General features: G+C 45.8%; 1 protein-coding gene across 1 annotated transcript in view; it reads left to right on the top strand.

The window, feature by feature from the left end:
* The first annotated feature begins 10,471 nt into the window (after positions 1-10,471).
* Positions 10,472-26,978, top strand: part of LOC119160983 (scoloptoxin SSD14-like) — a 236,204-nt gene continuing 219,697 nt past the window's right edge. The window contains exon 1 of the mRNA XM_075889795.1: positions 10,472-11,036. The gene's annotated coding sequence lies outside the window, so the exon portion shown is untranslated. The remainder of the gene's footprint in view (positions 11,037-26,978) is intronic.

Genomic DNA, 26,978 nt, shown 5'->3' with positions numbered 1-26,978 from the left:
GTGTAATGTCGGCGGTGACAATCTCGTCTTTCGTCGGTTCATTCGAAATGTGCGGCACTTCATGCGGCGGTAATGGGGGATTTTCAAATCTTCGGCAATTCGCAACCTTCCCCCCTAAGGTCGCTGCTTTTAGTTTCCCCGGCGTGGACTGGGAGACCTTCCCCTCGCCATGTCCGTGGTGCTACCTCTATTAGATCGGGGAAAATGACCTGGGGAGGGCGAGCGTGACCGGAACCCAGGAGAAACGTCTCGCGGGATCGTCGCGCTCGTTTCAACGTTGCGTCTTCCATCGAAATAGCGCCGAGGGGTAGTGGACGGAAATCCTTGATACCCGGCAACGCGATGAGGACAATACCGCACGATGTGGCCTGCTTCCCCACAATGGAAGCACAGGGGCCTGTAGTCAGGGGTACGCCATATGTCGGTTTTGCGGAGTGGGGGTCGCATCGGCGTCGACGTTTCCCTGTAGTACCAAGGCACTGTCGGCGGCTGTTGCTGGTGGTACTGTTGAGGTGGCGGCACGTTAGATCTAGGCTGTCGACGGAGAATATCTGCATATGTTGGCCTAACTATTTCAGTGTTCGGCTCGGGAAGTGAAAGCGCTTGCCTTATTTCTTGGCGAACAACTTCTGTGACCGACGCAATCGCGCAGTCATTCGGTGTGGCGGCGAGCTTCTTCACCTCTTCTTGTACAATTTCGCGTATCAGGTCACGCAAAGAACGCTCGTCAGGTGTCACGGTGGTCACGGCGGTTGCGCTGATTTGTCCGCTGTTGTTTGGACGGTCGTACTGGCGGTACCGTAGCTGTAGTGCGCGTTCTATGGCAGTCGCCTCCTTCGAAAATTCGTCGACGCTTGAAGGTGGGTTCCGTACGAGACCAGCAAACAGCTGCTCTTTAACACCACGCATGAGGTGGCTGATCTTTCTGTTCTCGGACATATCGGGATCGGCTCGATGAAAGAGACGAGCCATATCCTCAACAAACATCGCAACAGACTCGTTGGGCTTTTGTATCCGTGATTCAAGGAGTCGTTGTGCCTGCTCCCGCCTTTCGGTGTTTGCGAAGGTGTCCAGGAACTTCCGCCGGAACTCGTCCCACGTTGACCACACGCGATTCGTGAACCACGTGCGAGCCCCGTCTTGAAGAGGGAAATACACGTACCCCAACTTCTGTGCGGCGTTCCACCCGTTAACGTTGGCTGTGCGCTCGAACTCCTCAAGCCAGTCATCTGCGTCCTCATATGTGTTGCCATGAAAGTCCACAGGAGTTTTAGGGGTGAAAACAGTCACCTGTGTCGTGCTTGGGCTCGTCATGGTGGGGCAACTGCTTCCCGGCGCGGTCATGTTTTCCGTCCAAGGACCGAACTCTGGGCTCAGGCCTAACAGGCGGCGGCTGGCGCGGTGAACGGGTGTTTCGACGAGCGGAAGTCTTTGTGGACTAGATCCCGGGCTGTTGGAAGGCGTCCTGGACATGTACCCAGCACCTCCACCAGTGTCACGACGCAGACACAGCAGGAGTTCGATATAGAAGAGCTCACTTTAATTAAAAATGAAAGGCGCTCGGAAAGAGGACCGGGCAAGAGCTTCGTCTTCCTCTCCGGCTGTGCGAGCTCTCCTCTGCAGGTTGAATGCGGCAATATATATATATATATATATATATATATATATATATATATATATATATATATATATATATATATATATATATATATATATATATATATATATATATATATATATATATATATATATATATGCTAATTAATTATAGTGCAACATGACGCGCGTTTTTTTTCTGCAATTGAATTTTATTCATCAAGCGTGAACATGGAAAAGTGCATGGGTACAGATTCACTGGGAGGTCCCAAGGTAAGAACCGCAGGCGGGACCTCCCACAAAAAAAAAAAAAAAGAAAAGGTAATCATCAAGCAACACTGAAATACATTGTCAGCAAATAAACACAGCATAAAAAAGAGAAAGATGAATAAAAAACAAAAGAAAACAAAAAAACCATTAGAATAATAAGCAGGAACACTAAAAAACAGGGAATACATCTAAAATCAATCTAAAAAAAAAGTGGATAAGAACACCACAACAAAAAAGACATGATAATACAGTTACAATTCAATCAAACAGAAGGGCCTAACAAGAAATTCTTTAGTTTGGATTTAAAAATGCAAAGTGTTTTAGAAGATTTAACATCAGAGGTTAGTTAATTCCAGAGCGAAATGGCCGAGAATAGAATCGTTTGTTTGCCGTAGTTAGTGTGTATACACGGAAGTAAGAGATTCTGCCGTGAGGCAAAGCGCGTTGAATTGAGATTATTAGTGATGCAATGAGGGAGAAGATCTAAGACAAGGTGATCGTGCAAAACGTTAAAAAATAAAATACCAATGCTGTACCTAAACAGATGATGAAGGGGCAAAACACGCAGCTGATAGAACAGCGGGGAAGATTTTGCTTGTCGATGGGAAAATGTAATGATGCGTAACGCTTGTTTATGCAGTGTTAATAATGGGGCGATGTGGGTATGATACGTACCACCCCAGGAAGAAATGCAGTAATTTAGGTGACTGTGGACAAAAGCGTAATACAAAGTTAGGAGAGTTTGCAAGTTGAAGTATGGTCTAGCTCTAATCAAAACTCTTATGCCGAACACAACTTTCTTTGAAATGAAGATTACGTGCTCATAAAATTTAAGGTGAGAATCGACTATTACGCCAAGAAAATTAGTGCTACGACGAAGTTCAATTTTAATACCGGAAATATACAGGGAAGGGAACTCGGAAATTTTTCTTTGCGGGGAACTAAAAAGCAGAAAGCAAGTTTTAAGAACGTTAATAGATAACTTGTTGAAGAGACACCATCGCTCGAGGGAAAATAGGTCAGCTTGGAGCATTTGCGTTAAGGTACCCATGTTTCGGTGGGAGTTAAAGATGGTAGTGTCGTCAGCATATAGTACGCATTGTGAAGAGGTTAAACAGCGAGGAAGGTCATTAATGTAAATTAAAAAAAGAAGTGGGCCCAAGATTGAGCCTTGTGGAACGCCTCTGTTAACTGTGACCGGGGGTGATGTTGCTGTGGAAACAGAAACTATTTGTTGCCTGTTTAAAAGAAAGCTGCGTAACAAAGTTAGAGCAGGACCGTGCGTTGAGTGATGTGTGAGGTTCTACACCTTGAAAGTCGTGCTAGTAGGTTGGAAAACTAAAAAAAATACTGCATATCCATACAATGAATGCTGATGATAGAGCGAAGCTAGGTTCTATAAGGTACATGATGTCTACGTTGAGGTCACCAACTACAGTACAAAGGACAGACAGACAAACAGACGGATGCACGGACAGACAGATGCATGGATGGACGGAAGGATGGACTGACGTATGCATAGACAGACGCTTGTGCGGATGGACACAGATGCGTGGACAGAGTTCGGTCTCTTTTAAACCTGTATGCGCGCTATGAACGTTCTACGCGTGGTATACGTTACACCTGCACGGGCTTCGGTTTAACTAGAAGCTGCGACAACGACGTCAACGGATATCGCAAAAGCCTAAGGAGCTTCGCTCCTAAAAATAACTGGAATGGAACCAGTTGCTACTGCAGAGTACGCTGAACTTCATTCACAGCCGCCCTGTATACAACGTGGTGTTCGAGCCTGTGTCTCATCAAACGCCATTTTTAGATGGTGCACCCAGCTTCAAGGCCGTGCACATTCAGTAATGTTGAACGTACTCGGCCAAGGTCAGCGCATGCCACCGATGCATCCAGGAACGATGCCGAACATGCACAAAGGGGACACGAAGGCCTGACTTGTGTGCTGGCGGCTGTTAACCAGGCCCATACAATTTGAAACAGCAATACCTAGAGGGGAATCTGGCGTCAGTGTCTGCGCGGTCTCCTTCAGCGGTGCGTGCACCCGAATGGGAATTATGGGAAGTACAGGCTTCGTAGCTGCTTCGGATGGATCACGGTCTTGAGATTCGCGACGCTTGTTTGCGCATAGTAATACAAAGTGATCTGATATTATATACAATTGAAACTTGCTTCATTCTTTTAAGCGTAAACTTAATCGCAAAACCTTTCTGCAACTATGAACTAGAAGTGAGATCTGGACAAATTTATCCACCAGGTTGTGCATCGCTCTGCCATTGCGCTCCAGATTGGGCATCTAGATTGAAAGAAAAATTTTTGCCGTCCTTGACAACAAACATGCTTGTTTTTCGCTCAAAAGTACGCATTATCTATTTAAGTAATTCGCATTACAGTATCAAGTGAGAACCATTTAACGTTTCGTCTGATGTAATGCCAGATGCGTCTGTTCAAGTGATCTGCCCCAACGCACCTCTCGTTTTGTTTCGAAGTCTAGTCATGAAGAGGAGAGGAGAGAGGGGAGAAAAAAAACACTTTATTTATCCCAAAAGGGAAAGGTGCGGTGGCGGAGTGTCAGAGGAGCCTACCCAGCGTAGGTCCCCGCTACCCTCTTGGCCCAATCCAAGATCTGGTCCTGAACCTCGGGCGCCGAGCTGCATATAGCCGCCTCTCACTGCTCCTTACTATTAATGTGCAGAGAATGAGGTGTTGGATTTCGAGTGCACCCGCACATGATATGGTCTAGGCTAGCTCTTTGTTGACAGAAAATGCCCAAAGGGGTGGGGTATATCGCAGGGTGTATAAGATGGCGAAAATATGGGGTAGGAAACGTACGCGTCTGTAACTGGCACCATAGTATTTCATGGTAGCGCGAAGCTCCATGGTGTAAGGGAGGGAGGGGGGTATGTAGTGCGCTGTAGGCGGTAGTGATTTTTTATATAGTGGAAGGTCAAAAGACGATCTCTCACGCTGAAAAGGCCGCGTAGTCTAAGGCGCCATCAGAGGCCTGCGCTCGGCCGGTCATTCCTCGGGCACAGGTATGAGCCACCTCATTGCCACTCGACCCCGCATGCGCGGGCGTCCATATGAGAGCAACGTCTTGCGTGGGAGGACGTTTCTTAAAAATTGAAAGGGCAGTTGATGGGATGCAACCTACACTGAAGTTACGTATGACAGTTTTGGAGTTCCTTACAATCATAGTCATATTGGGTATGGATAGATTTAAAGCGATGGCAGCCTCCTCTGCCTCCTCCGAGGATTCGACAGTGATGGATGCCGTTGCTAGCATCTTGCCGTTATAATCGACAGCAGAGAGGGCATAGGATGAGAAGGATGGGTATTCTGCCACATCGATATAAAGCCCGTCATTGGCTCCATGCAATTTTTTCTGAAGAGCTTTTACTCTTTGGATTCGACGCTTAGTATGATATGTTGGATGCATGTTTTTAGGAAGGGGCGGTATGAATAATTGTTTGTGTATGTGATGGGGAATGTTGTATTTTTAGCATTGGTGAGTGAGGGGAAGTTGATTCGGGTAGACAATAAAATGTGGCTACCTGCGCTAGTGGTCGCGAGCCTTGCGTATTGAGCTGTTAAGTGGGCTTCACAGATATCACACAGGGTATTTATGACTCCTGTCTGGTGGAGTCATGCGTTATAGGTACTGATTGCAATGCCTAGCGCGTATTTGTAAACTCTGCGGAGGAGGATGTTGACCGATTCCTCCTCTGCTAATTTAAGGTGAAGGTAAAACAGAGTACATGTGATTTTACTAATCACAAAAGCTTGTATTACACGAAGTAGCTCTGACTCTCCGAGCCCTCCATTTCCCCCTAATATTCTTACTATAAATCTTAGAGTGTTTTCAACGGTATTGCGTAAAGCTTCGAGTGTGTGCGTATTGAGTCGGTTGTTTTTGATAAATAAACCTAGCATACGAATGCATGATACTCTAGGAATGAGGCACCCATTTATGTGAACTTCGATCATTGGAACGTGTTTTTTCCGACCGTGAGTTGGTAGGAGTAACTCTGATTTACTCGGTGTGCAATAGAGATTCATTTGAGCTGTTAGTGCTGTTATTATATCTAGAGCTGTTTGTAGGGTGTCTTGAAGAGGTGCGTGACGGTGTGTCTACTTAGCTTCGCCGTCGTTCTGCAGTCGATTCCAACGAATTATAGGCAGGACGCGCTCCTAAAAAGCAACTCGATGCAACATCCTGCACTGGCATGGAACGCTACTCCTATCCGCAGCAGTGAGGGGACGACGCTCACTTTAAACTGTAAAATACGACTCTTGAAGCTCCAAAGCCGTAGCAATCAAGATATCTAGTGGTCTTCAGCCTCTTCGAACAACAAAGTCACTGCTTCAGCGCTTTTCACCGCACCCTGCGCGAATAACGAAACTGAAACTGCAGAAAAAGTGTAGACAGTTTGCTAGCTAACTCTATCCAATAAGAATCCTGTACTTTAAATAATTACGATGAGGGTACACAATCACAGTGCCAGATTCCTCTCTCACTCGCTCGCTGGATTCCGTGCCGACCGGTTGTGCCCTCGCGATCTCCGACGTTAGCGTAGCTCTCACCTACTGGAATCGCCCTACGCCATCTCCTGACGCTGACAAGAGCTCTCGCCAGTGGTACCCCGTCCTCGGACTCCTGTGACCGCCTTTCCATCTTTCCTATCTTTCCGATCCCCTCGATATGTCCTCGCTTGCTGGCTCAGCGCATCTCTCTCTATATATATTCCTTTAATTCTATCTTTTTAATCCCTCCTCACCCCCATCCCCTGTGAGCTACTGTTGAGGTGTCGCACCCTGATGCATATAGCTGCGGGGCTCATTTTTCTCTTCTTTTCCATCTTATAACCACATCAGATTCCTCGCTATGAAACTTTATGACCAGGCCATCCTGCTTTCATCTTACAGAGGCCACGTTATTACGGTGACCTAGCATACTTTTGACGTTGGTGACGCTGATAAGCATACAAAAACACCTGAATTACGCATGCGTATCTATTTGAGGGAAAAGCATCAATGTGATTTAATAAGGTACAAAGAACACTGTACACTAAACTAAAAGCGTTGTCGCACGCTTCACTTGCAGCATGCGCGACGTAGTTTTTGCAGCGTACGCAACTTCTTCGTACGCCCAATTAAAAGTTTTTTTTGACAATAACTGGTGAGTTTCAACATCCCCAAAAGAACGATATGTTTCTGAGAAAAGTTTTGACTTGGCGCAATACGACACTTGAGAGTCGGATACGATGAAGGCTTTTAGCGGGACGGCTCAATGCTCTCCGATAGTTGAGTACGAAGTACTCGAAATTGTTAATGATTTGTTTTCTAAACACAGTGAATTTTAATTTTCCTTTGACTTGTAACATTTCGAAACCCAGCGATCCATTAGACTTTGGTGCTCACTTGTAAGGTGTATACACTGTCTTTACTTGTTCTCGATGTTTCGTTCGTGTATGTTCAAGTGAAGTGTACAATAAACTTCTTTTTCTCAATCTCTTCACCATCAAGACTCGCTCTCTGGATTTCGTGCCGTCCAGTTATGCCTCCCGCGATCTCTGACGGCAGCGCAGCTCTGGCCGACCGGGCTCCCCCTATGGCATCTCCAGACGCCGTGAAGCTCTCGCTGAGTGGTGCCTCGTCCTTGGACTCTTTCAACCGTGTGCATCTTTCTCTATCTTCTCTTTACTTCTGTATGTGGGTGTCCTCATCTTTATACCTATCCCTTTTGATCCTCCCTATCCCAGGTGGTCGAAATTCCCGGAGCCCTCCACTACGGTGTCTCTCATAACCATATGGTGGTTTTGGGACGTTAAACCCCACATATCAATCAATCTAAGTGTCGCACTATGATGTAGACAGTTACGGGCTCATTTTTATCTTCTTTTCTCTCATTTAAGAATCACTTACTCTCCACCATCAGGGTGATGACATGTAACCTGAGCGGGGATTTTGTTTCGTCTCCTCCTTAACGCCAACCATGATGACCACTTCGGGCGTAAGTTTTGTCGACGCGGCCTCATCAAGCGTGAGACCCATGGGACGGCTTTGTCATCTCCCATAGTAGAGTAAGTACTCAAAATTGTTAACCACAACATGGTACTCTAAATTGTCAGACACATTTTTCTAAACAAAAGATAGTAAAATACCAAGTATTCCTAATCGTTAACCCCTTTATCTAAACGCACAGGTTGGTTTTTCTTATTCAGTCCAAATGTTTGTTAATGCGGCCCATCAAGTGCGAGGCCGAAGGAACGGCTTTCAGCTCTCCCATAGTAGTGTACCAAATACTCTAAATTGATAACAACTTTTCAGCACACTTCCTGCTGAAATTTTCCTCTATACTTACTGAGAAAGACGGCTTTCAGCTCTCCCATAGTAGTGTACCAAATACTCTAAATTGATAACAACTTTTCAGCACACTTCCTGCTGAAATTTTCCTCTATACTTACTGAGAAAGACGGCTTTCTGCTCTCTCATGGTAGAGTATTGAGTACTCTAAGTCGCTGAACACTTTTTTTACACACTTCCTGCTGCATAAGAGACGGCTTGCTGCTCTTCCATAGTTGACTATAAAGTACTCTGAATCGTTAAACACTCTTTATAAACACAACGACATGTTTATTTTCAGAATCTCGTTGCTTAATTATTAAACGGTAACCACTAGGCGTCGCTTGAAGTGGAAGTTCAGGGGCTGAGCGACGAACGCATTAGGTTATCGAATTTAAGAATGCTTGTGCTGGGCACAACCGCCTGTGTTGGCGATATGACCCACGCGCTGAAAAAGCTTCTCTAATTTCATTCGAATTATTCCAAGCTAAACAAGAAATGTATCCTGATGACGTCACTCAGCAACGTCATGTGTGCATCTAACGAAGCAAAGCTTCCCTAATGAGATGGCACGATTTCAAAAATCTGGCTCTCTGGACCATGTTTTAGTTTATGGTGAAGAAAAAATAGTTGGAAAGAATTCGCGGAAGTGCAAGACAGCCTAATGCTCATGACCACATAACGGCAGAAACAAGATGCACGACCGTAATTCTATCGTTCAACAGCTGTCCCTTAATCCGAAAAAGGTGGCGTTTCGCGACAATATACGGTGGTCTTTTCAGTGCTTGATAAACTCGGGAAATCGGGCGCCACGATAAATGTACCTCGAAATGAAATAATTCACACAAAAACAGCGCCATTAACGAGGGACAAGAGAAGAAAGAGACTGACAACGGCACTGACTTACAACAACATTTATTTGCTGGAACCGCGTAATATATACTTGAGCAGTGTCTGACAGATAAGAGAAATGACGAACCAAAGAGAACAGAACTCACATAACAACCGAGTAATCATCGTGATAACGTGCCCTGAACATCACGTGTGCTATCGTTCTGAAGAAAATCAATTTCTTTTGAAACAGTTCGAGTGAAATAGTTGTGTGCCCACAACAAATTCGTTGAGTGCGAGAAGTTTGTTATTTATCGCGTTCCATTCTCGGGTAGAAAACAATATGTCGGCCAAACCTGCAGGTGCGTGAACGAACGACTTGAAGAGCACAATCACAAGTCGAAAATAAACTGCCGCCTGAAGGGTTTCTCGCTCTTCATATTCATGCATGTGGTTGTCGCCCTTTGTTTCCCCAACACAACCATTGTTGGTCGACATAAAGATGAGATCTTTCGTCTGACTGTAGAAGCCGAGCTTATCGATGCACCTGGTGAATTGCGCATTAGCATCCATAAATAGCATTGCCGCCTAAGGACTTGGGCTTTCTTCGTAAGCAGGGATACATGGTGTTATCTGTTATAATTTCGATTAGGTATAATGCCAAGTGACAGTGTCATGCGTATACACGACTGATCCCTTGTGCTGAACTTTCTATCTGGTAATTATGGTTTCTAAGCTGTTTGATGTTGAAAATAAAAGTGTTGTTCCTAGTAGCGCTGTGGTGTGTACATACGTGTCTTGTTCTGTCCGTGAGTCGTTTCGCGTTACATCCAAAATTTTCAAATAAATCACCAACAAGCTCACATTGCAAGCCTCGTCGATGGTTACGAGGACACGCTGCAGTGGAGGGCTGCTAAGATTTCGAGCACACGAGGTTGTTTACGTGTAGCCAAATAAACGGGCTTCTAAAATTTCGCTACTCGCGAAATGGGGTCGTTCCAGCGATGATTCGATCCTGAGACCTCCACCTAGGCAATCAAGCAAATCAGCAACGTTCGGCTTAAGTAAGTCTCATAACAGGGGCGTGATCGGCCTTCCTGCTGGATACGGGATGGATTAGGGGTCCTAAACCGACACGCTCACCGTAAATATCGTAGTACATGATCATCTCCTCTCGCTAAGCTATATCATTCTTTAGCCGAAGAATTCTCGACAATGGAATGCCTTCTCGAACAGCGGTGTTCTATTGCGTAGATGCGCACGTGTCTTCACATCCGCCCGCGATCCCAGAACTCTTGTGTTTCGCATGAGGCGACGGGTGCGCCTTCGGCGCAGCCAATCAGCGCTCCGTCAGACGAGCCCGCTAAAGAAAGGCACAGGTATAGGAGCAGCAGGCGGTGCGTGAAACAAGAGACAAAACGAGAGAGAGACGCCGACCGCCGCTAACCGTTGCAGGCTCCTCTCTCCCCGCAGGTCCACGACTGCCGTGTATTGCGGTAACTGCGGGACTCTCTTCGCGCGCGTGCTGGCAATACGCGCAACACAATCGCGTCCCGCTCATCATCCCGACTGATTCGCCGCTAGTGATCGCAATCGATCACAAACTTGGACACGTGTGTGTGTGCTTCCAACAATCACGGACAAGAACTAAGGGCGCCGGATGGTCGTGGGTGCTCTTTGTCAAGCTACAGTTGCTAAATACTGCTTGTACTGCCAAGCCGGAGATCGTGCTTTGCACATATATATTGCCGCGCCGACCTGCCTGCTCCTCCCCCCCCACTGAAACTCACGCGTAGACTAGTACAATATCCGAGATCATCTGACCGAGGGAACTCCGTCGTAGGATCGAGAGTGGTGTCGCAACTCTTCGCGGGCTCATACGCTGCCCGCATACGACGTGTCTTTGCCCCGAGACACGCTGCCAACCGGATCGTCTCAGGTCATCGCCACCGTCGACTTCATTCGAAATTCCGGTGCCAGGGAGCTGAGTGAGTATGCGCACTTCCTGCTGTTGTTTTTGTTTGTGCACGCGTACAATCGTAGTCGATGTGAACAGGATGGTCGAAATGCCTCGAGTAGGCAAAGGCGCAGATCGCAAACCTGATCGAGGGACCGAACGGAGAGAAAAGATGGTAAAATAGCCACGCCTTCTGTGGTAAGAGGTGTATCGGCCAAACGGAGCGCTGCCTCAACGAAATGCTAAAATAGTACCATTGCAATGTGCGCACAGCAATTCGGGGACACATTGAAATTCACTGCTGCCATTGTATTCCCTTTGTTTGATCAAGGGCAAATGGTTGGAAAGCACCCGCCACAAATCACTCAAATATATATATATATATATATATATATATATATATATATATATATATATATATATATATATATATATATATATATATATATATATATATATATATATATATATATATATATATATATATATATATATATATATATATATGCATTGTGGTTCCATGTGATGCTAGCAAGACCGCATGCATCAACACCGAACATCAACTGCTCTTTCTTAATCAGGTGAACCATCTATGAAACTTTGGTCTGCAACGTTGAAATGGTGTTGCGCAATCTTGCCGTTACTTTTGGGGGTTTTTTTCTATGCTTGCGCAAGTCCCCATAGTGGACGCAATTTGCCAAGAAAGCTTTGTTGCAAGTTGGCGCTGTCTTCTTCCGTTGGTCTGCTCGACCGTTTCTTGACTCCCGCAATGCACTGTACCAGTTCAAGTAAGACGAACCGACTATAGCCCAATATTCAACACTAGTAGCCCACTTAGGCAAGTTAGCAACACATCTTTTAGAGGCAAGTTAACGGCGAAAGGAAAAGGCAACACAAGCGTTTCTTTTGTCCTTTGCCACAATACCTTGCCCCTATATCTGTTCACTTGCTCTTAAACAATAGGTAGTCAATATTTGTTCTGACAACTTCGTCGCGCGTAGCACCTTTACGCTGACCGTGTACTTAGTTAAAGACTGTACATAGAAACGGCTCTTTACTATATCGTGTAAAGTTACAGAATTGTGGAGAGAATGTGGTACAATAATGGTTGCACATCAGTAATATGACGGGTGTAAAATTTATATAAATTGAACCCGCCATCTTTATGCTTATTTCAGCAAGGCTTGGCTACCAAAGCGCATTCGCCGTGTGCGTAAGTGTCATCTGGAATGCGCAGTGAGCAGGGAATTCAACGCCATTATGTTCAAGGAGATGCACAGTTAGTTACAGCGAATAATTTTCATCAATGTCTGTTTTTTTAAATCCAGTTCGAATATAATTAGGTCTTAACAAACGAAGCCTATTAAAATGGAACGCTTGTTTAAATTTTGGCATTTTGACGTGTATCACGCGGGCTCAGCCCTCTGTATTCTCCGGGAACGACCCGTTTAAATATATAGTTTGATCTTTTGTCTATACTTGATTATTTCATTATTTATGAACAAAGTGCAACAATGTGTATCTTCTTGTATTTTTGTTCGTTTGTTGAAAAATCAACGTTTTTTTATGTTCTGATTTTTTTCTTATACACAAATTGTATTCTGCTTGTATACTTTCTCTCGTTAGACCCCTTACTAGCCTATGGCTATGGGTCTAATCAGTGTTGTGCATTTCTTGAAATGTGGGCGTAACAACCTCAATAAAATGTAAAAAAAAATTTGGGCAACTCATGTGGAATATCAGATCGAAGCTCCAGCGCCTGCGTGCCTAGTGTCTCTTCCTTAAGTTGTCAATTCCTGCCAAGATGCAAGACTCCTCACGGCCTCATCAAGTGTGAGGCCCGCGGGACAGCTTTATGCTCGCCCATGGTAGAGTACCAAGTACTCAAAATCTTTAACAACATTTTGCTAAACACAACAAACTCGCTGATCTTCACAGGTAACCTTGCATCGTTCACGTCGGGACGGCTCACTGCTCTTCTATAGTTGAGTACGAAATACTTGAAATTATTGAACACTATTTTATAAACACACAAGCTCACATCGCTACACTAATAAACACCAACGATAATACTATACGAAAGACGGCAGAGGACGGAGCGCATTTCAATAACATTTTTGCGACCACCCTGCTGCGTTAAAGGGACACTGAAGAGGTTTTGAATTCGCGAATTTGTTGCTAATTTGGTGTCCACGCCCTCTTACAACAATTATACGGAGGTTTTTTTCGCGAGGTTCGATTAAACAATGGCGCTATAAGCGAGCAAACTTTGACCAAGGGAACGCCCCCTCGGCAAGCAAGTGCGCAGGGGCGGAGCACGGGAGAGATAGACACGTGAGGAGGTGACGTCACAGTGAGGGTTGAGCTGCCGCCCGGCGGGCAACTTTGTGCCAGGCCGCCTGCGTCGCTCAATCAGCTGAGCTTGTTTGCTTCTTCGTGGAGCCTTGTTTCTGCTGCGATCTGCTGCCTGGCGAAGCATCAGTTCACAGGGATTTCTCGCCATTGCACTGTTCTCTTTTTCTGATTAGAGATTTCCGCCATCCGACATTCACTAGTTGTGTTTGTGCAAGGTTGAAGTGGACTCGCGATGCCGAGTTTCTGCGCGACTTACGGCTGTCGCAGCACTTACGGTCGCGATGAGGTCGCTTTTCACAAGTTTCCTCGGGATCAGAAGACGGCTGCAAAATGGGCCGTTAAAAGAATATACTTGAAACCTAGGAGATGAAGCGCGCTGTGGCGGTCGCGAATCTGCCGAATTTCGAGGCATTAACAGCTTTCCTCCTCTTTCCCCATTTGAGTGCAGCGCGTGCATAAGCACCTATGGTGAAAATACGTGTACTAAGATATCGTCAGTACGCCTAATAGAAATCAGTTATTCTACACGACAGTTGCATGCTTCTAGCGCATATGTACCGTTTGAATTTTGACTAATCATCACTGTAGGACTGGGCAGAATTTAGAAAAAGCGATGGTACTATAAAAAACAACAACTTCAATATCTGATCTAAACTATTCTTGCGAGAATTTCAGCGCCGTTCAGAGCACATGTCACCACTGCTAAGTAACCAATTGGATTGATTGATATGTGGGGTTGAACGTCCCAAAACTACCCTATGATTATGAAAGACGCCGTAGGGGAGGGTCCAGAAATTCTGACCACCTGGGGTTCTTTAACGTGCACGCAAAGCTGAGCACATGAGCCTACATCATTTTCCGCCTAAGACATCAAATACACTATTCGATAAAATCACTGTTAAATATCAAAACAAAACACAGTTCACTCGATTACAGCGATAGCCACCTTGTGGTCTCTAAAGTATGTTGGCAATGGCACACAGTGCACTCGTGATGCAACACTCTTTCCGAAAATAATATATGGACACGTGTTGTTGCGTGTAGTTGGCTGTGTGACGTCACACAAAAGGTCAAGTCCAAGTTTGGCATCGAGAAACGTCACAAGCCATTCATTTTAACAACGAAGTATGAACATTCCAGTCGAAGTCTCCTGTGACGATCACCGGCTCATCCTCTTGATACACCGCACCGAAGTTGTAGATTGTAGAGCAAGAACTTAATGATGTCATTCCGCGAGGTTCCCGTCCAGATGTAAACTTGTGTGACGATGAAGCCGTGTGATGTTTTTCACGGCACATGCATGACCACAAGTCACTTGGGGCAGCGCATCGAGTTGGTTTGGAATGCTGCGCGGTAAAAGCATTATGACGTCAAAATGTTCATAAATGGTGACACCAGCAGGTCGGCGGTTTTGCCGTTTGGTGAGGCTGATGCACTTGCATCCTGGCAATGCGATGGCAATGGCCGTCCACGTGTCTGTGAAGCACAGCCCCGCAGACGACTTGATCGTGCGAGACAACGACGGCGTGCGCGGGGAACGAGTGTACGTTCATGCTGCAAATTGTCAATGTGTGCGGTGACTGGAGGATGGCCAAGCACTTGGCGATGATTGTATCAAGTCGATGTGTTTCCGATCGGCGAAATTTTTGCGACAACGTGCGATCCAGATTTTTTTCTACCACGGTGAATGGTGGAGTCCTGTTCCGTGTTTGTTAGAAACAGTCCTTCCTGCGGGGTGGCTCGACTCAAAGCAACGTAGACGAGCTTCTGCGCATGCGTGAAGATACATTGAAGATGGGCAGCTGCACACACGCGACGAAAGCGGCTGTGCAAACATCCGCACGTAAAAAGGGGCATAAGTATACATATACCTTATTTCGTTTAGCCTAAAATTTTGAAATGTGGGCAAAGGCGTTCGTCCACGTATGCAAGCGAAGTAAAATGCGCATGGTCAGTAAGTCATGCAGACACGGGCATAAAGGCGATTGCGGTATTAGTTTGTCTCTGTCCGTAAATACATGAGGTGGTTTTATGTGGTACCACAGGTTTCAGATGATCGTTTCTCAGCGTATCAGGCCTAAATAACTCATGACAAATGGTACAGAACCTGCAAAACGTGCATAGCCGCTGGATACCAGGCTGTGTCTCTAGAAGCTTTCTCGGTGGTTATGTATACTCACCCGCATGCGGACGAGTGCAGCTCCCGACTATGGCAGGGATGATGGCACAAAATCAGTTCATCCGAAATGTGAAGCAATGAATGAGATAGCGAGAAATGTCAATGTTATATGAAGTGACGCTGGCAGCCCACTCATTTAGATTCAATCTCACGTAACTCTACAAAATGATGGTGTAAGAGAACACAGCTGCTCCGGGTACACTTTTGGCACCGTTTTTTCATGTTGAGAGTACAGCCCGTAGAAGCTCCCGCCTGGTGCGGGGCACAAGCCGCGCGCTGATCGTTGCCGTGATAGCGCGGCAACCATAGCCCCCCTCCCCCCGTTCGCTCACGAGATAAACGCGCAAGAGTTTTTTTGAAAACCGAGATGGGCAGCAGTAAAGTCATAGTGGAAGGCTTCGAGCACCTGAAGTCGAAGAGAGCGTGGCAGCACAAGAACCCAGCGCTCATCGTCAGGATGGTAAATGTGGCGGTAAGAAACCTCATCGTCCAGCCTGAAGTGCAGGAGTTGATGACGAAGTCGCACGTTAGGTTGATGAGAAGCTCCCGAAAGGTGATCGATAATAAATATACGCGAATTATGGTGGCTCCAGCGGCGGCGACGATGACGGCAAAAACCTGCCGAGACTGCCCATATAATTGCTATCGTAATAAAAAGAGTTGCCTAGTTCAAGGAACCGATATAAAAGACTGAATACGTAGTATATGTCTGACCGAATGCATATAAGGCAGTGTTTCATAGTGACGGGAACGGCATGTGACTGATTGAAGCACGACACCACACGAAATTTAAGGCACGTTTTCATAAACGTACGCTATCCTGCTGATTTTGACGTGTTATTTTTATACTCGCTTCAGCATCGCCCATAAAATTTCATACGCTCGGGATCACTCACGACGACATTTGTCGATAGTGAATATTCTGCTTGACTAAAAAAAAGAGGTGAAAAAATAGTTTCCTCAGCAGCACGTTGTGGTTCTTCTGTTGTTAAAAAAGACTGTGATGCGCGTGTGCATCGTCATGTGGTTTGCTTGTGCTATGAAAATTATTCATCGCGGAATAAAATTATTTGGAAGTTGTTTTGTGTCATGCGTCCTCGTTCAATATGCGCCAGAAGTATCCTCAGTTATGATCCAGCGTCAACTATCTCAAACCAGCGTTCGAAAAAAAAAAATAGCCGTCACAGTTCTTTACCAGGCTAAATACACTGGTCTCCCAAACTCGGAGCAGGATGTGACTTTCACGCATGCCGAGGTTAGAGCGGCAATCGTCCGCATGAAACGCAACACAGTGCCTGGGGCGGATCAAGTCACCAATGCAATGATTCGCAACATGAATGATGAAGTCATAACTGCGCTTATAAACTTAATTAACAAACACTGAGTAAATGACACTACACCTCAGCAACGGAAGCATGCTGTGATAATCATGACACCCAAACCATGCAGGAAAGAAATCAACAATAGAAAACCCGAGGCTGATAACTCTTACCTCACGCTTAGGTAAGGTGTTCGAGAGAATAATAAATACCAGACTTCAACGGCATCTTGAAATAAATAACTTGTTGCCAAACACCATGTTTACTTTCCGCTCAAACCTCTCAATACAGGACATCCTTCTACTTTTAAAAGAGGAAGTACTAACAAATGTTCCGAAAGTAGGAGAAAACATTGTCATGGCCATCGATATAAAAGGCGCTTTTGACAACGTAAGCCATAAGGCCATACTACGTAGACTAGAAGCGATGAACTGGGGTCAAAGGACGTACCGATAAGTTAAAAACTTCCTTACTAAAAGAACCACTGTCATCAAAGTAGGAGAAGACGAATACAAAGCCTTTCGCCCACCGAGCAAAAGCACACCACAAGGCGCTGTGATCTCGCCTACGCTTCTCAACATAGCCATGATGGGTCTAGCCAAAAAACTCGAAGATATTCCAGACATCCGACACTTCTTCTATGCGAATGATTTCACTATATAGACTGCCAAGGATAGCTTGACAGAAAAAGAAGAGTGGTTCGAACTAGCAGCTAAAACAATCGAAGAGTACACTAAAGACAGGGGACTGATCGGAAACAAATCGGAACTCATTCGGAACAAATAAAAAAGACAAATGGGAACTTATTCGGTTATCCAAGAGTAAAAACAAAACAAAAGACAGACCCGAGCCTCCGCCTCGAGGTCAAGCTAGATGGCAATATTATTCTAGAGAAAACAACCGTTCAAATCTTAGGGATGTGGCTACAGTTTCATCAGCGATGTCTCCACAGAGTGAATATGCCTAAACGAACAGCTAAACAAATTGTTTGTATCATGGTTCTAATAACGAACAATCGTGCTGGACTAAATGAGCAAGACGCGCTTCGTTTGATAAAGAGCTTAGTCATCAGCAGACTCGCTACCCTACCACAACCTCAATAGAGATGAGAAAGAAAAGGCAGACGAAACAATAAGGATGGCGTATAAAGCGGCTCTGTGACTACCACAAAGCACTTCAACTGCGAAGCTATTGGTGCTCGGACTTCACAAATGCATTTTATGAGTTGGCTGAAGCGCAAGTAACCACTCAGATTAACCGCCTGCTACAGACGCCAACCAGCTGAGAACTTCTTCAGAGGATCGGCTTCGGTGAACAAGTACAGGCACATGGAAGAGCGAAAGAATTGTCGTGCTCAGTCGGAGTCTGGTACAAGATATGTCCCCCTACCGAAGAACATTGACCCAGTTCTACATGCTGGAAGACGAAAGCAAGATCCGCTTACATAGAAAAAAGACAAAATATTGGAATACGGTGAGATTTACAGACGCGGCATCATATTAGACAAATGCAAGGAACACGGTGGCCGTGGACAGACCGAAAAGGAAACGTTACAAATTGTGCCTTCATAGCCCAAGCCTCCAATAGAATTGGAGGAGATAGCGATCACACTGGCAATCAAGGAGGGCAGGGAGCGAAAAGCCCCATTGACAAGAATCACGGATTCGAAGGCTGCATGTAGGAACTACGAAAAGGGTAGAATATGTATAAAAGCATTCCAAATTCTAAGCAAAGCCCATAAAGATTTTTCAATTGAATACAACCAGACCATTATCTGGGTGCCAGGGCACAAGGTCGTCACCAGGAACCAGTTTGCGGAGGAGGCGGCTCGAGGCTTCACACATCACCGAGCTTCTTTGCACACTGCAATAGAAAATAAAACGCCCCTAGACCGTAACTTTGGTACAATTCTTAAGTATTACAGGGACAACAGAAAACTGTATCAAGCACTGCTTAAGAACCTCACCACAATAGAATCGCACCTCCCACTGTGCTCATCTCTGAGTCCATGAAGAACCAATGCACATCTCTGGAAGGCGATGTTTCTGCGTCGTAACTAAGGTTGTAATAAACAAACAATGCCACATTTAACAATATGTGTACAATTAAGGAATTGTTTTTTTGCGTTTTTACAAAATGAAACACGGGCAAAAATCATATTTCATTAGGTGGTTCGCAATTTTTTCACGAAACTATTGCTCCCAGATTTCTTCGCTGTCTTCTGTGACTATAACAACTATATCTCAAAGTGAATAATGGAGAAGCTATCTGTGAATGAATTGGATTGGATAACCTGTTAGTTAGTCCTCCAAAACACAGATTACTGTGTTGCGGGTCGCTCCCACGTGGGGACTGAGATGCCGAGGTCTTCAGCCGCCTCACGGGTTTGTTGGACAGCCCAGAGCTGATCTGCCAAGGACGAGCTGCGAATTGCCACCTCCCATCTGGCAGAGGTGATGTTCGATAAATGAGTGAATTTGATACACAGTCAGAGCATATGTTCTAATGAAGCTATTTCCCCACAATGTAGGCAACTATTACTTGTGTATAGGTCAGGGTACATGATGTGTAACATTTTCAAAGTAGGATACATCCGCATTCGCAAAAGCGTTAATGTAAGTGCTTGGGGCCGAGTTATATGTGAGGTGGAGGGAAAAGCCTTCTAGACAGGTAGGAATGTTTAGTGAGCTCGTTATATGTTGTAAGAATTTCCCGGTTATCCCCTTCACCTGTAGAACGCATGCCCGGGGAGGTGTGGTCAGAGAGGCCTTGCACTGCCTTGTGTGCTGCTTCATTGAGAATGGGAGGGGAGTTGTTGATTTGTCCAAGGTGAGCTGGGAACCAACTCAGAAGATGATGCGTTATGCCCTTGCCATGTACTATTCTCAGTGTTTGTTCCGAGACCGCCCCCTTTGCGAAGACCCGTAGTGCTGCCATAAAATCACTGTAGACGACTTAAATGTTATCCATCTTGAGTGCTAAGGCGATGGCCACCTGTTCCGCAATGATTGAGTCTTTCGTCGTGACCGTCGCTGAGTTGACGACACGGCCAGACCCACCGACCACCACTGCCACAAAAGCTTTCCCATTGGCGCAGGGAGCCGCGCCAACAAATACGACCCCTCGTTCCTCGTTTGAGAATTGACGAAGTATAGTCCTGGCCCTCGCTACTCTTCTTCCGATGTTGTGTTCTAGATGCATGTTTCGTGGTATACGAGATACCATGATATTCTTTCTGATGTCGGAGATATCATTGTACTTGATTATAATTGTCATTGGGTGCTTACCCAACTTCTGCAAGATCAGTCGCTCCACCTTGCTGTAGATTACCTTTCAAACTGTGCTCTCTCTTGGGCTTCCGACATTTCTTCGAGCGTGTTGTAAATGTCAAGCTCAAGTAGACGCCTGGTGCTGGTGTGTAAGGGTAGGCCCAGGACCTTCTTGATAACTTTTCTGAGGAGCACATTCAGTTTCTCGAACTCTGCTCTATACCAGTGGTGCATTGCTGCCTCGTACGTGAAGTGGCTTAGAACAAAGGCATGCGTCCACCGGATGATGTTCTCTTCCTTGATCCCATTTCTTTTGTAGGCCACTCTGCGTATGACGTGCACCGCACTGTCTGTTTTCAAAGTTAACTTTGCTATAGATTTGATGTTAACGCCGGTAGACTATATCAACATGCCCAGGACTTTGACGGAATCGAAGCTCTGGATGGCATCCCCTTGATTTGTACGGAGGTGGATATCTATCTGGTTTAACGGCTGCCATCCCCTGAGCTTCGCTCCCCGGCCGGCTCGTAGTCCGATACAGTAAAAGTTCTGACTTGCTCTAGGAGCACTTGAGCCCAGAAGGACGAAGGTACTCATCTACGGTGTCAATCGCCTTTTGCAGGGTGCTCTCAATCTGCCCCTCACTCCCCCCAATGCACCAGATGGCAATGTCATCTGCGTAGATGCTGTCCTTCAATCCTTCGATGCTTGATAATTTCTTTGACAGTCCAATCACGGCAATGTTGAACAATATCGGTGAAATGACTGCCCCTTGGGGCGTACCCCTTGCTTCTAGCTAGATTGCTGCAGTCTCGATTTCTGCAATCTTCATCACGGCCTTCCAATCTGTAAGAAATGACCAAGCGTAGCCATAGAAGGCTTTCCTCATGCCAAGCTTGGAAATTGATTCGAGTATGAGTGAGTGGTTGATGTTGTCAAATGCTTTTTCTAGATCTAGGCACAGAATAGCTCTCACGTTTCTGGTTTCGTTGTCGATGACCTGGTGTTTCGTAAGCTTCATTGCGTCTTGTGTGGATAGCCCTGTACTGAATCCAACCCTATTGTGTTTATAGATGTCGTTATCTTCCAAGTACTTGTTTATCCTCTGCAGTATGGCACGTTCTGCAACTTTGCCGATACATTATGTCAAGGATGTTGGCCTCATTTTGTCCAAGATGAGAGACTTTTCTGGCTTAGGTGTAAGGATCCTGTTGGCCAGGCTCCACTGCTTTGGCACCCTGCATTCTCTCCATTCTGCATTGATCATATCCTTCAAGGTCTCAATTGAATCGTCATCAAGGTTACGAATGGCCTTGTTTGATATACCGTCCGGGCGAGGGGCCGACCTGCCGTTGAGATAATGACTCTTCGGATCTCCTCGATGTTAGTCACCTTCAAGACATGAACTGGGCGTGCCCTGGTACTGTCTACTTGGTGGTGCCAATCCTGTTTTGGTGGGGAGGTACTTATGCACGAGCCGCTGCATCATTTGCTGTTCTGTAGAGAGCCCTATATCTTTATGCGAAATTCGAGCTATAACATGCTTTTGATTTGTTTTGGTGGTGTTTTCGTTCAGGAGATGTTTTAACATATTCCATGTCTCGCCATTGTGCATCTGACCATCGACGGAGTTGCAGGTTTCGTCCCATTGCTGCCTAGATAGTGTGCGACAATGTTCGTCGACTGATCTGTTTACCTCAGCTATCTTCTTCCTCAGTCTTCTGTTCAGGCGCTGGCCCTTCCAATGGTTCAGTAGTGTTTGCTTTGCCTCAAGAAGATGAGCGAGGCGGCTATCCGCTCTTTCAACCAGAAAATTTGTGGTTATGGTTGAGGAGACAGATTTGATGTCTTTTTTAATCTGTTTGACCCACTGCTGAAAGCCTGGTCTGTGGCCATCTTGTTTCCTTTCCATCCTTAACTTACTGAACTTATACCAGTCTGTGAAGTGGAATTTTCTGTGCTTCTTACGCTCCATGGAGAAGGTAGGTGCAATAATGAAGTGGTCCCTCCTGAGGTCTACAGCAAGGTTCATCCACTGGGCCTTCTTGATGTTCCTTACAAGTATAAGGTCTGGGGTGGAATTCCAGGAGCAAGACGTACCAAGCCTTGTTGGAAGGCTGGGTTCCGTGATTAGGGTGAGATCAAGTTGACTGGTACTTTGCCCAAGTCCATTTCCTTTTACAGTGTTCTACTTGTAACCCCATGTATTATGAGGGGCGTTGTAATCACCTGCTATTACGAGTGCACGTTTTCTGGCGATAGCAACAGCTTTCTTTAGAACCGTCTTGAACCCTTGCTTTTGTTATTTTGGACTGCTATATACGTTAAGAACAAAAATGCTCTTACGGTTGCTGGTACCCGGCACGATCTCTACCATGACGTGTTTCAACCGGCCTGCTTCTATCTTAAGGACGTGGGTTACGTGCGTTAGTTTGTTGCATACGAAGGTGCATACTCCCCTCCTTTCGGTATCCCCTATTATAGGCCGAAATCCAGACAGAGTTGCTTGAGGTGAAAGGGTTTCTTGCAATAATATATTATGAGACTTTTCTTGGCTGCTACTGATATACTGCTTCGGGTTGCCTTCCTTTTGAGGTAACCTCTACAGTTCTATTGCCACATAAGGAATGCGTCACCTAGCGCTGCCATCATGGTTATTACATGGGCCATCAGGGCCGGATGCACCTGTGGACAGGTTTGGTATCACTAGTATTGGGGGCCGAATAGGTGAGTTTGGTGCATGTGGAGGCACTGCTATGTTGTGCAGATATGCGTCGAACTTTGTTATGCGCCAAGTCATATGCTATTATAGGGCCGCCACGCTTGATTGTAGCCTGCCCATCTATTCGCAGGGGCGCAGGGGCGCAGGGGGCTGCTTGCGCAGGGGCGCCTGCGCAAGTAGGCGTTTGGTGTGTAGCGACACCACGGACCCGAGCTAACGGGGGAGTTTCTACTCCCTCCCACGCCTAGCCGTGCGTGGCTTTGCCGTGCCCGGGGAAAAGGGGATCCTGGGGGTTGAGCTGACGCTGGGTGATTGGACCTTTAAGGCCCCCCAGCAGAGGCAACACACCTCTTTGGCCCCGGCTTCACGTAGACGGCACCCCTGGGCTGACCCACCCAGGGGAAATCGGCAGTCGCCTTTTCCTATCTCTCTCTCCCTACATCTTCGTCTTTATCTCTTACTATTTATCTGTCCTGTCTTCTACTCTCTTCCGTTTACTTCCGATATTCATGGCGGCAAGGGTTAACCTTGTGTAGGTATCCCACCTTGGATAATTACATTGGGTTATAGTGACAGCGTACGGCTGGCGTCGGGAGGGCTTGTTTCAACAAGTCCAACCGCGTCCCTTTGTTGGGCTCCGTGGTGGGTGGTCGCCGCTGTTACCGAACACATTCATACTTGTATGGCTTTACAAGCATCCGCCGACCTTGATCGGTCTCGCAAAAGAGGCCGCACCGAAGCAAGTTATCATGTCTCGAAAAAAACCAAATTTACTTTCGCGAAGTACCACATTATCCACAGTGACAGCACACCTCTAAGAAAATTATCCCCATTTTGGTGGCCAAGTGCCTAAAAGAAAAAATAGGACCCACTTACAAAGCATCCAAAATGTCAAGCGGTGACCTCCTTTTGGAGCTAACCGAAAAAGACCAAGTGCCTAAGCTATTCAACTAACCAGCATTGGAGAAACAGCTGTCACCGTTTCGGTTCATCGCTCTCTAAATACCAGCAGGGGAGTAATCTCTGAGGAAGACTTCTTAGGCCTTAGTGACGAAGAGCTCCTCGAAGGATTCCAAGACCAAAATGTCATAAAAGTTCAAAGAATAGTAATCCGTCGCAATAATCAGGAAGTGCCCACCAAACACGTAATACTAACCTTTGGAACATGTGAAATGCCCACCTCTCTTAAGGCTGGGTACTTAAAAATAAATGTCAGACCTTACATTCCCAGCCCCAGACGCTGCTTCAAATGTCAGAGATTCGGACACGCCTCGCACTCTTGCAGAGGCAAAGAAACATGCGCAAAATGCAGTGCAAACGACCACAAATCAGAAAATTGCTCATCCTCACCCCACTGTGTTAACTGTGACGGGGAACACCCAGCGTATTCCCGGTCATGCCCATGTTGGAAAAAAGAAAAAGAAGTGATCGCTCTGACCGTCAAAGAAAAAATATCATTCAGCGAAGCGCGAACACGGCTATCATACCTTTTCCACAGAAGTTACGCCGATGTGACGCAGTCAGGAGCAGCGTCACAAAGGCCTCAGGAGTCGACCGCTACCACACCCAGTGGTTGTATGGTGACTCAAACCGCCCCCGTAAAAGAAGCAGCGCCAGCTGCTCCATGCACATCAAAGGGCCCGCAGACTCCGGTCTCCCTGGGCCCTAAACTTAATAGAGCGCCAAGGCCTGAGATCCGTTTCTCAGCGCCTCACTCTCGATCTTCCAGCGCCTCAGACAAGGCAATGGAGATCGACCACAAAACTCCGGTGTCGTCGACACCGAAGGAAAAGCGCTCTCTCGAGCGTACCAAACAGGACAAGGACAAAGTCCCAGTAACCACAATAAGTAAGCGATAACCGTAATGGTTATCGTATTGCTTTCTATTTCTATTTCTTAATATTGTCACCTATCATCTTTTATACCGATCAATCCCCACAAGTATATTTACTTAACTTTATTCTGCCATGGCTTTTATTGTACATTGGAACTGTAGAGGCTTAATTCATAACTTAGGCGACATAAAGGACATCATTAACAAATTCTCACCAGTAGCCTTTTGCCTCCAAGAGACAAATCTTGGTGCAAAACACAGCCACTTCCTAAAAGGCTTCAAAGTTGCCCGAAAGGACCGCGAACATTGCAACCGCCTTTCAGGAGGAGTAGCCATAGTTGTGCAGGGCAGCACTCCTACGCGAGATGTCCAAATAAACACATCTTTCGAGGCCGTAGCCGTCACCATCCTATCATACAAAACCATCACCATCTGCTCACTGTATATCCCACCTCACACCCTTTTCACCACCAAAAACCTAGAAAATCTAGTGGAACAGTTGCCAAAACCATTTATCTTAGTTGGGGATTTCAATGCTCATTCAACCCTTTGGGGTAGCGACAAAACTGACGCAAGAGGGCAAGCCGTGGAAGATTTCATTTTAACAAATGACATCTGCCTTCTTAATTCCGGTGCTTTTACCTACTTTTCACCAACGTCGCGCACTTTTAGTTGCTTAGATCTCGCCATGTGTTCATCGTGTATTTTTAATGATTTTAAATGGGACGTCGTCAACACATCTTATGGCAGTGATCATCAACCCGGCATCACAAAACTCATACCATCTTACCCAACTCTAACAAGCAGGCCACGCCGGTGGAAACTACAGCTCGCGAACTGGCCAGTTTTCACAGAGAACGCTAAGCTCGATGAAGTTTTCTCATCGGAGCTTTCTGTTGAGAAACTAAACGAAGAGTTCGTCAAAGTTTTAATCTTAGCAGCAGAAAAAGCAATACCGCAATCATCCGGCATCGTACCCAAGAAATTCAACCCTTGGTGGACAAACGAGTGTACTGATGCCAAAAAACTACAAAATAAGGCCTGGGGAATTCTACGAAGATATCCCACCTACGCCAACCTCATCAACTTCAAACAGGCAAAAGCCAGAGCCCGATTTATTCGAAGACAGGCAGAAAAGGATTCATGGCAAAAATACATATCATCAATTAACAGTTCAGTCACATCTAAACACATCTGGGACCAGGTGAGGAAGTTCAAGGGAGAGTACTCCTCCTACACAATACCACTGCTTACAAGTCCAGACACACAATCAACACTAGAAGACCAGGCCAACCTATTAGGAGAACACTTTTATAAGGTATCATGCTCAGCAAATTACACCAATACATTCCTGAAATATAAAGAAAATGCAGAAAGACAAAGATTGCCTACTAGCAGTACCTCAAATGAAAGTTATAACCTTCCGCTTACGCTGCACGAATTGAACAGGGTACTCTCTGCCGGTAAAAAAACAGCAACAGGGTCTGACCAGATACACTACGCAATGTTGGCACACCTATCCCAAACATCCGCGCGGGCACTTCTCCAATTCTTCAACAAAATATGGGACTCTGGCAGAATGCCTGAAGATTGGAAAAAAGCCATAGTCATACCATTCCTAAAATCTGGTAAACCCCCAACAACCCCAAGTAGCTACAGGCCCATTGCATTAACAAGTTGCCTTGCAAAAACTTACGAAAGCATCATAAATATTAGACTTACCTTCTTTCTGGAATCGGAGCACTTAATAGACGCACACCAGTGCGGATACAAAAAGGGCTGTTCCACCACTGATCACATTGTTAGGCTGGAACAAGAAATACGACAAGCATTTCTACACAAACAGTTCTGTCTCTCGGTCTTCTTTGACCTAGAGAAAGCATATGACACAACTTGGAGATACGGAATTCTCAGAGATCTAGCTAACTTAGGGATTCGCGGAAGAATGCTGAACTGCTTACACGATTTTTTATCGAATAGAACTTTTCAAGTACGTTTGGGTACGGTACTGTCACGAACATTTGTCCAAGAAAATGGTGTACCACAGGGCTGCGTTTTGAGCACCACCCTGTTTATAGTAAAAATGAACTCCATCAACAGGGCTATACCCCGTACAGTCATGCACTCCATCTATGTTGATGATTTACAAATTGCATGCCGAGCCTCCAGCCTATCATTCTGCGAAAGGCAACTTCAAATTACAATAAATCGGCTTACGAAATGGGCCGACCAAAACGGTTTCCGCTTTTCAGCCCAAAAAACCACAGCTGTTCTCTTTACACAAAAGAGAGGACT

Source organism: Rhipicephalus microplus, chromosome 3 (genome assembly GCF_043290135.1).
Source record: "Rhipicephalus microplus isolate Deutch F79 chromosome 3, USDA_Rmic, whole genome shotgun sequence".
Classification (NCBI taxonomy): domain Eukaryota; kingdom Metazoa; phylum Arthropoda; class Arachnida; order Ixodida; family Ixodidae; genus Rhipicephalus; species Rhipicephalus microplus.
This window is presented reverse-complemented; position numbering and strand designations above follow the sequence as displayed.